Below are 11,749 nucleotides of genomic sequence, written 5' to 3'. Positions count from 1 at the left end.
GCATATAAAGAGATTGTATAATGTGTTGCTTGAAATAGATTCGGAAAAGGATTTGGTAAAGGATTGTATGATAAAATGGGCACAGAATATTCAGGAACCAATAATGTTGGAAACATGGGAGAAAATTTGGGTTAGAAATGTTAAGTTTACACAAGCACAGAATTTAAGGAAAATTTTTATAAGATGTTTTATAGATGGCATTTAGATCCCAAAAAATTATCATGTATGTATCCTAATATCCAAGCGAAATGTTGGAGGTGTGATTGTGATGATGCTACATATTTTCATATTTGGTGGACTTGCAAGAAAATTAAGGTCTTTTGGATAAGAATTTGGTGGATTATTCAAAATGTACTGAAGAAGAAGATAAAGTTCCTGCCACAATTTTTCCTTTTGGGAATTATAATGGATTGTACAGGGATTGAGACTAAACTGATTTTGAACTTAATAACAGCAGCAAGACTGTTGATTGGACAATACTGGAAGAAAGAAGAGATACCTACAATAGAAGAATGGATATTGAAAGTTATTAACTTGGCTGAGATGGCTAAAATCTCAGCGCTTTTAAAAGACAATACGCAGGAAAGATATTTAATTGAATGGAAAAAATGGATTGATTATCTACAAAACAGATATCAGATTAAGAAATATCAGATTGCCTTTGAATAATTAGAAAGTTATTTTATGTAATGGGGAGGGGGTTGGGAGACGAAAAGCTTTGGATGTGGTTATTTGGATTGGACTTTACCTTGTGATTGACCCGGGAAGCCGGGGGTGGGGGAGGGAGGGGGGTGTTTTGTTTTGTTTTTTTTTTTGGGAGGGAGGGGGAAAAAAGGGGGAAAATGTTTTTGTTTTTTTTAAAACTCTTTCAATAAAAAAAAAAAAAAAAAAAAAATAAGTCTAAGTCATCAAGGATTCAAAGACAAGAGAGTTAATACAGAAATGAAGCCTTCAGGGAAGATTGGGTGTTATCTGTGTTACAACAGAGATGTGAAGGCTGGGGATTGTGGGTGGGGAATTCAAAATTCATGTTAAAGGCAAATTCTGTACGTGGCATTTAATGACCTCTATAAATGTCCATATGTGTGTCTCTTTTGGCATAAGTGTTACACCTGCTGTGCAATGGGGAGGGGGTTCTCCCCACTAAACTCACTGTAGAAAAGGGAGGGAGGGAGGGAGGGGAGGGGAGGGAGGGAGGGAAGGAAGGAAAAAGGAAGGAAGGCAGGCAGGCAGGCAGGCAGGCAGGCAGGCAGGCAGCTGAGGGCAACCCCCCCACCGCCCTGTCCACAAACCCCACATTTGGTTCACAAAGAAGGCAAAAAATTCTACCTTTGCAATCCCATTAATAGGAAAATCAGAAGATCCAGGCAGTTCAAATGGCAGTAAAGATTGATTTCTAGATCAAGGTCTCGACAAGAATCTGGCCAACTAATGGTCAAAGCAAACTGGCGAACTCAAGGTGAGCAGGACTTAGTTCTCAAAGGGACTCCAGCCTGATGACTCGCTTGACCCCTCCCTCCCTCCCTCCCTCCCTCCCTGAGCTTCAGCTCTGCCTGGTCATCTCCTATAAGTAACTTCTAAAAAGGAATTGGCATTTTTCCTGAAAGGTGAAATCCTTCCTACCTTGGGTGCAGGTTTTTACTGCCTGGTGAGGTTCCCACTCTCTCAGTGACCTGGGTCCTCTCAAAGTTTGCCTAGAGAAGTGGAAGATTTCAAACTAGGTCAGCTCTCTAGCCTGGATAACTTTGTTGTCCCTTTCAAAGGCGCTGCATTCTCTGAGAGCGACAGGCTCAGGAATGAGGCCAATAAAATGCCCTTTTGGCCCTTCCAGACTGCAGGCATCACCCACTGCTCCTACCAACGGAATCTGGACTAAGGGAGGTCAGGGATTAGTGGCAGCCCCAGAACAAGGCAGACAAGAGGAACTTTACTTCAGAAGGGATAATAGCAATAGCCCTTAGACTTATATACTGCTTCACAGTGTTTTCCAGCCCTCTCTAAGAGGTTTACAGAGTCAGCCTCTTGCCCCCAACAATCTGGCTCCTCATTTTATCCACCTGGGAAGGATGGAAGGCTGAGTCAACCTTGAGCTTGGTGAGATTCAAACTGCCAAACTGCTGGCAGCTGGTGATAAGCAGAAGTAGCCTGCAGTACTGCACTCTAACCATTGCGCCACTGAGGCTCTTAAACAGATACACATTGTACCTCTCTCTCTCTCTCTCTATCCTGTCCAGATGACAAGCAGGCCAGAGGGAATGCTTTGGGGGGGGAGGGGCTGAAAGGTGGGCAGATGAAAGTAGTGATAGGAGATGTGGGAAGGGGATCTGATCCTTTGCACAAGGAAGTCTGGCATTCCCCGTTTATCTTCACCCCAGAGCTCAGTCAGCCAATGCACAATCAAGCAAGTCAGAGGAGACTTGAGATCCTTGAGAAATCCGGCTCTCCAGGAGCCCAAGCAAAGCCAGAGACCCTCCCCCACCAAACATCTGGAGTCAGCCACAAGCTGTGGGGAAGAAAAGCCCCAGCGGTAGGCATGGGGCACAGCTCTCCAGAAGGTGGACTGGGCTCCTTCTGGCACGGGGACATCCCGCAATACTCTGTCCATCATGAGAAGGCTGGGAACTCTGGCTTTTCGGGGAGGGGGTTGCAGCAGGCATACAGCTGCCCCCTTTGGAAGAGGAGGAAGGGTGGGCATGCACAGAGCCCAGCCCCACCCTGGAGAGGCCACTCTGTGGTGAGCTGGGCAAAGACTTTTTGAGCCATGGCAGGATCGACTTGGTCATAAGCCAAAACCTCTGGGCCAGCAGGAAGCACCTCTGGAAGGAAGACAGCCTGGAGACCAGAGCAAAAGATGAGGCGAAGCAAGCTCAGCTCCCGGTGAGGCTAGTCCTCAAGGCCTCCAGGGCTCACCATGAGACTGACTGAGAGCCTGGACAGGCAAAGCAGAGGCTGCAGTCCGAGGCTAGAAAAGAGAGAACAAGGCTTGGTGGGCCAGCCATATGAGGCACTTTCCGCTCTTTTATCCAACCTTTCTCCCAGGTAGGTAAGGCACCTCTGGAGAAGGCTGGCCCTCACCAGCATGGACTGGCAGAAGGCGGGTGCCTTAGGGGGCAGTCCAGACTGGATGCCCACTCAACTCTACTGTAAGGCTTCACTAACCGAAACTGGCAAGGCTGAAATGACATTTTCCTTCCTGGCCAACCCCCTCCTTCAATTCCTTCTATGGACTGAGTTGTCACTTCTCCACTGGGGTTCTCCCCACACACACACACTCTCTCTCTCTCTATCCTGTCCAGATGACAAGCAGGCCAGAGGAATGCTTTGGGGGAGGGGCTGAAAGGTGGGCAGATGAAAGTAGTGATAGGAGATGTGGGAAGGATCTGATCCTTTGCACAAGGAAGTCTGGCATTCCCCGTTTATCTTCACCCCAGAGCTCAGTCAGCCAATGCACAATCAAGCAAGTCAGAGGAGACTTGAGATCCTTGAGAAATCCGGCTCTCCAGGAGCCCAAGCAAAGCCAGAGACCCTCCCCCACCAAACATCTGGAGTCAGCCACAAGCTGTGGGGAAGAAAAGCCCCAGCGGTAGGCATGGGGCACAGCTCTCCAGAAGGTGGACTGGGCTCCTTCTGGCACGGGGACATCCCGCAATACTCTGTCCATCATGAGAAGGCTGGGAACTCTGGCTTTTCGGGGAGGGGGTTGCAGCAGGCATACAGCTGCCCCCTTTGGAAGAGGAGGAAGGGTGGGCATGCACAGAGCCCAGCCCCACCCTGGAGAGGCCACTCTGTGGTGAGCTGGGCAAAGACTTTTTGAGCCATGGCAGGATCGACTTGGTCATAAGCCAAAACCTCTGGGCCAGCAGGAAGCACCTCTGGAAGGAAGACAGCCTGGAGACCAGAGCAAAAGATGAGGCGAAGCAAGCTCAGCTCCCGGTGAGGCTAGTCCTCAAGGCCTCCAGGGCTCACCATGAGACTGACTGAGAGCCTGGAGAGGCAAAGCAGAGGCTGCAGTCCGAGGGCTAGAAAAGAGAGAACAAGGCTTGGTGGGCCAGCCTGATGAGGCACTTTCCGCTCTTTTATCCAACCTTTCTCCCAGGTAGGTAAGGCACCTCTGGAGAAGGCTGGCCCTCACCAGCATGGACTGGCAGAAGGCGGGTGCCTTAGGGGGCAGTCCAGACTGGATGCCCACTCAACTCTACTGTAAGGCTTCACTAACCGAAACTGGCAAGGCTGAAATGACATTTTCCCTTCCTGGCCAACCCCCCTCCCTTCAATTCCTTCTATGGACTGAGTTGTCACTTCTCCACTGGGGTTCTCCCCACACACACACACACCTCTCTCTCTCTCTCTCTAGGTCATTTCCCCAACTTCCCCCTCCCACAGAGGCCCACTCAGGACTCCAAAGCAGGAGAAGAAAGCTCATCTGTGTACTGCTTGGGGAGAAGCTGCGGGAGTGATAGCAGGAACCCCCCCCCCCAAAGGCCCTGAGTCTCCTTAAACCACTCATCATGAATGCCCGTTTCCTGCAGCAGAAACCACTGGCTGGAGGAGAAATGCCAAAGGGTTTGGAGAGCATCCTGGGGGGGACGAGACGAAAGGGGTCTCAGGAAGAACCTGGAAGGCATGACAGGATGGGACAGCTTTTGAGATTGGGGGGGGGGGGTTTCCCCTTTTTTTCTTCCTGGGCTCCACATGAAGCCTGGACTGGAGAGAGACAAAAGAGGATGGGCCACTTTGAATCTTTGGAGCAAACACTACACTCTGAGACTAGCCTGTTGAGGTCTTAAATACCTTCGGGGCCAAAAAACCAACAACAATCCCCACTCTTTTTACTAAAAAAATGGCTAACACAGTAAAAGAAACTAGGAGAAGCAGGAAAGATGAGAGAGTTAATCTAACATGGCACACCATTCACACAGTCACACTAATAACTTGTAAAGGCACACAATAAACGGTTCAGAAGAAACCTTTCCCTTCTCAGAGAAGTGATGGGTCTAATTGTATCCTGAGTAATATATGACCCTAGTTTGACCAAAATTTATTACCTGATAACAACACTTTTGCTCCTCAATAGTAAAACAGCCTTAGATCAGGCAGCTTTATCAGTTCTCAAGCATCCATTCCCCGGAAATATCCAGGCAGCATTTTACAGTCCACCGTAGCTTTCTGGGGCCCTGGCCAGCTGAACAACACACACAATGAATTTTTGACTTTAACACCAACATTTTATGGCCCTTTCCTGTTTTTATTGATTCATGTCACCAGATGCCAGACAAAGGAACGTGGGCGGCCTCTCATCAAGCAGGCTGTTAGCTTTTTTCCAGAAAGCTTCCCGTGTATGATACAGCTGGTAGAAGCAAAGGCCTTTTCCTTAGAGATATCGCGTATTTAATGCTCTAATCCAAATTAAATTGTGACAATTGCTGGCATCGGATGACACGCAATGCCCAAACCAATCAGCCCCAAGGCAGCTTAATGCCATGGCCTAGTTCACATCACACACAGCTGGGTTCCTGCAGAAGCCAAACGTGAATTTGAGCCGGATCAGGCACGTGAGGTCATTAAGCTTTTCTTTCTCATCTTCTAAAGCCCTCACCTCAAACCAAAACCTGGTATCAAAGTCTCTTGCAAAAGCCTCTTTCAATACAGATGAAATGCTGTAAATTAAAAAAGCCCATCCAAAATGAGAATCGCTTCCACTAGCTCCATGGGTGGCTGCGTGTGAGTGGCGGCTGTCATGTAGGCTCCAGAAATGGGCCAAAGGGCCTCGACTCTTGCTCCCATGGGCCCTTCTGGGGACAGAGGGAGGGTCTGCCAGCCCCTCTGAGCTCACCTTGTGGCCTGGCTGCTCTACCTACGGGGAGCCTTGATTGCCAAGGGAGAGACTCTGTGATGTAGCGGGAAACTGGCATATGGGTCAACTGTGATTAACAATTAATTGCCCTCATATCTGTTTTTGCCTAGGTTTTGTCTGCTGTGGTGTCAGCCACAGAATATGTGACTGGGACGAAATGCACACACACCAGCGGCCAAAGTTATTGGCTCGAGGTCTGGGACACCTTTTGATTTATTTGGCACACACATTATGTGTTGTGCCATTGCCTGAACTCAGTTAAACTCTTATTTTTAATTTTTAAACATTATTTTGATAATGTGAGACAGATCTACATCTTAAATATATGAGCAAGCCCCATCTGGGACCAAGGCTGGCGAGAAAGGTTTGCTTACACCCAGCAGAACAAAGGTATGGAAAGGCCACCAAAGGACACAATGGCCACAGAAGGGTGTGCATCAGAATCTCCACCGCCCCGTGGCTCTGGGGCTCTTTCAAGTTCCAGGGACCGTGCTTAGAGGTTCTTTGGTCAAAGCAGCACATAAGGTCAGTCATCACATCAGGGAGCTTGGGTTGCATGACCTTCCTCTGCAAGGACACTTCGGCGGAGCTAGGGTCAGACAGGGGTTCAGTCATGATAGGAGTAAGTGAAAGGTCTTCAAAATTTAAAATTGTAAGAGGAAGTAGCTGCAAGAAGAAATAGCTAACTTAAAGGTAAAACAAAACAAATTGAAAAAACAGGAAAGATGAAATTAAACAAACTGAGTAACAGGAAAGAACCTATTGTTCTAAGTATCGATAAAATAATCTGGAACTCAAAAACAAGCTAAAAGAGCATGCTCAATAGACTATTGAATATTATCTGACACACCTTGCATATATTGTCTGATCATTTAAATTCACGTGCAATGTAGTATGTTTGCGGAGGTTTAGCAGGAAAAGAAGGTTGTCGGAAAGAATGTAACCTCATAGTACTCAGCCAGTGGGGAACAAGGAGGGAGGTATCAAGATGTTGATTTGAGATGATGAACTTTGGAGAGAACCAAGCTCTGATAGCTTCTCCCCACTTACTGCAATAAACGAAAGAAAAGATCTTCACTGTGTCTTGGCTGGTTATTGGCCAGGCAAGTTTGCCACTGGTTGTGAAGGAAAGCAGCCAGGAGCACGTAACAGCTTTGGGGGCTCATCCAGGATTTACATTCATTCATTCCACCACTGACAGCCGGGGACGTCTGAAGGGGAGTGTGCACCTGGGTAAGTTTTCCCATCACTTAAGGTCAGATCACCCTTGTCGAAACAAGAGGAATCAGAGACCCGAGATGGAAAGTCAGGATCCAATGACAACCAAAGGGGAAAACAGCCAATTCTAGGAGGACTTCAACTCCACCTGACAGGTAAGATACCAGAAGGCTATCTAGATACCAGAGGGGTCTCAATGGCCAATAAGAGTTCAAAGAGGAGGGACGCCTCCCCGGTCAGTGGGCCAGCCAATAAGGAAAAGAGAACAGGATTCACATTCCAGAATGGACTCCTTTAGGGAGGATATTGAAGTATTGGAAGTCAATGCCTTAAATAAGGCATCTGGACAGAGGAAAGATGATATATTACAGTGTGTGTGTGTGTGTGTGTGTGTGTGTAGAGAGAGAGAGAGAGATGAGCAAAAGAGGTAAACACCCAGGTTCAAGGTGGGTCAGACTGCAGTGGCCAAGGCCCGGCCCGCTCCAGAAGAGGAGGAGACGATGCTGGGATTGGCTTCCTCTTCAGTAGCCTAAAAAGCTCATTAAGGTCCTCTCCTTCTGGCCTGGTGGGAGGAGGGTGGACAAGCCAGGAACCCCACCCGGACAATGGCTGCACTCCCAAGCAAAGACCAATGTTCATTTCATGCCGTTCCCATTTGCATGTAATTAATGATAAATACAATGGTTCTCTATGACCCCTGGGGGTCCACGAAGGCTTGGAGAAATATTATGATTTAAATCTTGAGTTACAGTAAGTCTTGGGGTTCCTTGGCCATGGTCTGCGGCCACAAAAAGTATTTAAAGGGGGCCTATGGTGAAGAAAAGGTTGGAAACCACTCCTAAATATATTAAATTACATTAACATTATTCTTATTATATTTCATTTTTTTCTCTTTACTATCCTATTAAAAGTTTTGGAGCGCTCTCCCTGGAAACCAGTTTTCTATTTCAAGCTAGAAATGACCAAAGGAGATTCCAGATCTTTTGGGATGCAAACATCTAACTTGAAAAGGAAGTGCAAATGGAAATGATGCCACTGAATCCTTGTCATGAAGACGACAGGGAGGGTCTATTCTGACATGCTTTGTGGTGCCCCATGGAGAGGGGGTGAGGAGAAGGGGATTTCAAGAGGGTGGTCCCCATCTTGAGGTGCTTCCTGAATGAGAGCTGCTGTGGTGCCTGGATTGCGAGACGCCTCCACTCTTTCCACCTTCCCTCAGCAGCAGAAATAAGGCCATTCCCTCTGACTGGATGTAATTAGGCCATTGGGAATTATATGTTATTTGACCTGATAATTAATTACCTTTCATGTAATTCTGGTCCCTCTTGACTTTTTCCTAGTTGTAATTAGAAAGTAGAGTTGAAAACACTTTTATTTTGTGAGGCTTTAAATAATGTTGATGTTTATTTCTTATATTTTTCTATGACGGATAAAGCATTATTACCTGAAAATCTCCCTAAATAAAACAACTCAAAGCTTTGCAGTACTTTTTCAGCTGTCCTCCTTCCTCAGACTCAGGGGTGGGGGAAGGCTCCCTGTTTATTGATAGAAAGTCTGGAGTGGGGGATGTTAAGGCATTTCCAAGCAATCACAAATCACAAAACCCACCTCACCAATCATAGCAATAATTCTTCGAAGAGTCCTACTTGCAAAGGGCAAAGGAGGCAGGTCTCTTGGACATGGGACCCAGCTGCAATAGGGGCTTATTTCCTTGAAAGGTTTTTTAAGAGTCGACATTCACAAAGGATGCTGCTCTGCCACTCTTTTCTCCTTCAGATCCTTTAACCTAAGAAACAGGAACAGGGTGGGAAAAATCTTCACTACAGTATTTCACTTTCTGGCAAGAGAAGTGCAGGTAACAACTGGGCAATACCTGTCTTTTGGACTCCAAAGAAGGAAAATATAAAACTATCCAGTAGGCAACATGCAAAGAAACAAAGATCGGCACCAGACATCAGGCAGAAGACAAGGCACCATCAAGGAGGAAACTGGCAGGGCAAGGGGCTGCACATAAAAGTCTGTGCTGACCAATTGGCCCCCATCTTCACCCATATCTTCAATAAATCACTAGAGATGTGCTATGTTCCTTCTTGCTTCAAACGCTCAACTATCATCCCAGTGCCAAAGAAGCCCACAATCATGGAACTGAATGACTACAGACCAGTTGCTCTAACATCTGTAGTCATGAAAACCTTTGAAAGGCTTGTGCTGTCCCACTTGAAAGCCACCTGCTGTTAGACCCCTTGCAAATTGCATACCGAGCAAATAGATCAACGGATGATGCTGTTAATATGACTCTGCACTACATCCTACAACATCTTGAGTCTCCAAAGACCTAGGCAAGGGTCCTCTTTGTAGACTTTAGTTCAGCAATCAATACCATCATTCCAGACACTCTTCTAACTAAGCTCAACCAGCTACAGGTACCTGAACAGACTTGTAAGTGGATCACAAGCTTCCTAACAAACAGGAAGCAGCAGGTGAAGCTAAGCAGAATCACATCAGATACCTGTAGAATTAGCACAGGGCCCCCCCAAGACTGTGTGCTCTCCCCACTTCTCTTCTCTCTGTATACCAATGACTTCATCTCTAATGATCCATCTGTTAAACTACTGAAGTTCGCAGATGATACATCAGTGATCAGTCTCATTCGAGACAATGATGAATCCACATACAGATGGGAGGTTGAACGACTAGCCTCATGGTGCAACCGAAACAATCTGGAACTGAACACACTCAAAACTGTAGAAATGGTGGTAGACTTTAGGAGAAACCCTTCCATACTTCCACCTCTCACAATACAACACAGTATTAACAGTAGAAATCAAATTTCTAGGTTCTACCATATGTACCATATCACAAGATCTAAAATGGACAGCTAACATCAAAAACGTCATCAAAAAAGGACAACAAAGAATGTTCTTTCTGCGCCAACTCAGAAAACTCAAACTGCCCAAGGAGCTGCTGATCCAGTTCTACAGAGGAATTACTGAGTCTGTCATCTGCACCTCTAGAACTGTCTGGTTTGGTTCTGCAACCCAGCAAGACAGACACAAACTTCAGAGGATAATTAGAACTGCAGAAAAACAATTGCTACTAACCTGTCTTCCATTGAGGACCTGTATACTGCATGAGTCAAAAAGAGGGCTGTGAAAATATTTACAGAACCCTCACATCCTGGACATAAACTGTTTCAACTCCTACCATCAAAACGACGTTACAGAGCACTGCACACCGGAACAACTAGATACAAGAACAGTTTTTCCCCAAATGCCATCACTCTGCTAAACAAATAATTCCCTCAATACTGTCAAACTATTTACTAAATCTGCATTACTATTAATCTTCTCATCGTTCCCATCACCCATCTCCTTCCAATTATGACTGTAGCTTTGTTGCTTGTATCCTTACGGTTAATACTGATATTGTTTCCTGATTGCTTATTTGTAGCCTATGACTATCATTAAGTGTTGTACCTTATGATTCTTGATGAAGGTATCTTTTCTTTTATGTACACTGAGAGCATATGAACCAAGACAAATTCCTTGTGCGTCCAATCACACTTGGCCAATAAAATTTTATTCTATTCTGTTCTGTTCTGTTCTGTTCTGTTCTATTCTATTCTATTCTATAAGCAGACAAGCAGACCCCTCCCTCCCACCTGGCTGGGCAATGAATGAAACAACTGAGCTCAGGGATCACTGAGGACAGACTTCGTTTTGGCTTTGTTTTGGATTTGGTTTCTGCTCCCCCAGAGTGAATCAGGAAGGGGGAGGTGCTTTTTAAAGGCAGATGTGACTGGCGTTTGGGCAGGAGGTGATCCTGACTTGTTTGGAAGGTGCCAAAGTGGCTCTGCTGGGCATATCTCTTGCAACGCTTCACTTATGGTCTACCTGGACTGTACATTAAGGTGACTTTGTTCCTGTTTCTGCAGAATTTTTGTGCCACCAATGTGTCTTCCCATATGATTTGCATTACTCTCCTATGGCTGCATGTCGCGTTTGCCATTTTTTGTCATGATCCTGGGGGGAAAAGCAAGCTGAAAAATTGTACTCCACCAGGCCTGGGCTGTGAATCCAATTCTTGGCTACCAATTCTGCGGGTCATCCAGCCAGCCCAGCCCATCTGGCAGGGAAGATCTTGTGTGCAGAGCTTTGGAGCCCAGGTATGAGACACGAGGAGAAGTCTGGGCCCCGTAGCTCAGTCCAAGGGTTTCTGGGGCCACAGGCAGAGGGAGCCATCTGCTCGTGCTCTCTCCTCCAAGGCACCTTCCCCACGGAGCATCTGCTGGGCTTCTGGGTGTGAAGGTGTCCCTTCCACAAGGAAGCCTCTGACAACACAAAGAGCACTGGATCCCTTTCTCTACTTGCATTGGGAACTGCACAGCAACACACTTTTTTTTTTCATTTAAATCTGCCAGCAATAAAATTTGCCTTGAACTTGGGAGAAGGTTATGAACTATTACACATATGTTTTTCTTTATTGTTTGTTTTGAATGCCTAGAAAAGGAATTACCAAAATGTTTTATTCAATAATGAATAATGAAGCACTAATGAATAAAACATGCCCATTTATTTGCCAGGCTACTTGCCTCATTGTTAATTATTACATTTCAGGTCGCTGTTTGGTTTTTTACTTTGGCCACTGAATAAAATAAATGCATGTCTCTGGGATTCA

The 11,749-nt window shown here is 46.2% G+C and overlaps 1 protein-coding gene across 4 annotated transcripts in view; it reads right to left on the bottom strand.

Moving 5' to 3' along the window:
* Window positions 1–11,749, bottom strand: part of PC (pyruvate carboxylase) — a 146,284-nt gene that overhangs the window by 47,870 nt on the left and 86,665 nt on the right. The gene's annotated exons all lie outside the window — the stretch shown is intronic.

The sequence above is a fragment of the Ahaetulla prasina genome, chromosome 17 (genome assembly GCF_028640845.1).
Source record: "Ahaetulla prasina isolate Xishuangbanna chromosome 17, ASM2864084v1, whole genome shotgun sequence".
Taxonomy (NCBI): Eukaryota; Metazoa; Chordata; class Lepidosauria; order Squamata; family Colubridae; genus Ahaetulla; species Ahaetulla prasina.
This window is presented reverse-complemented; position numbering and strand designations above follow the sequence as displayed.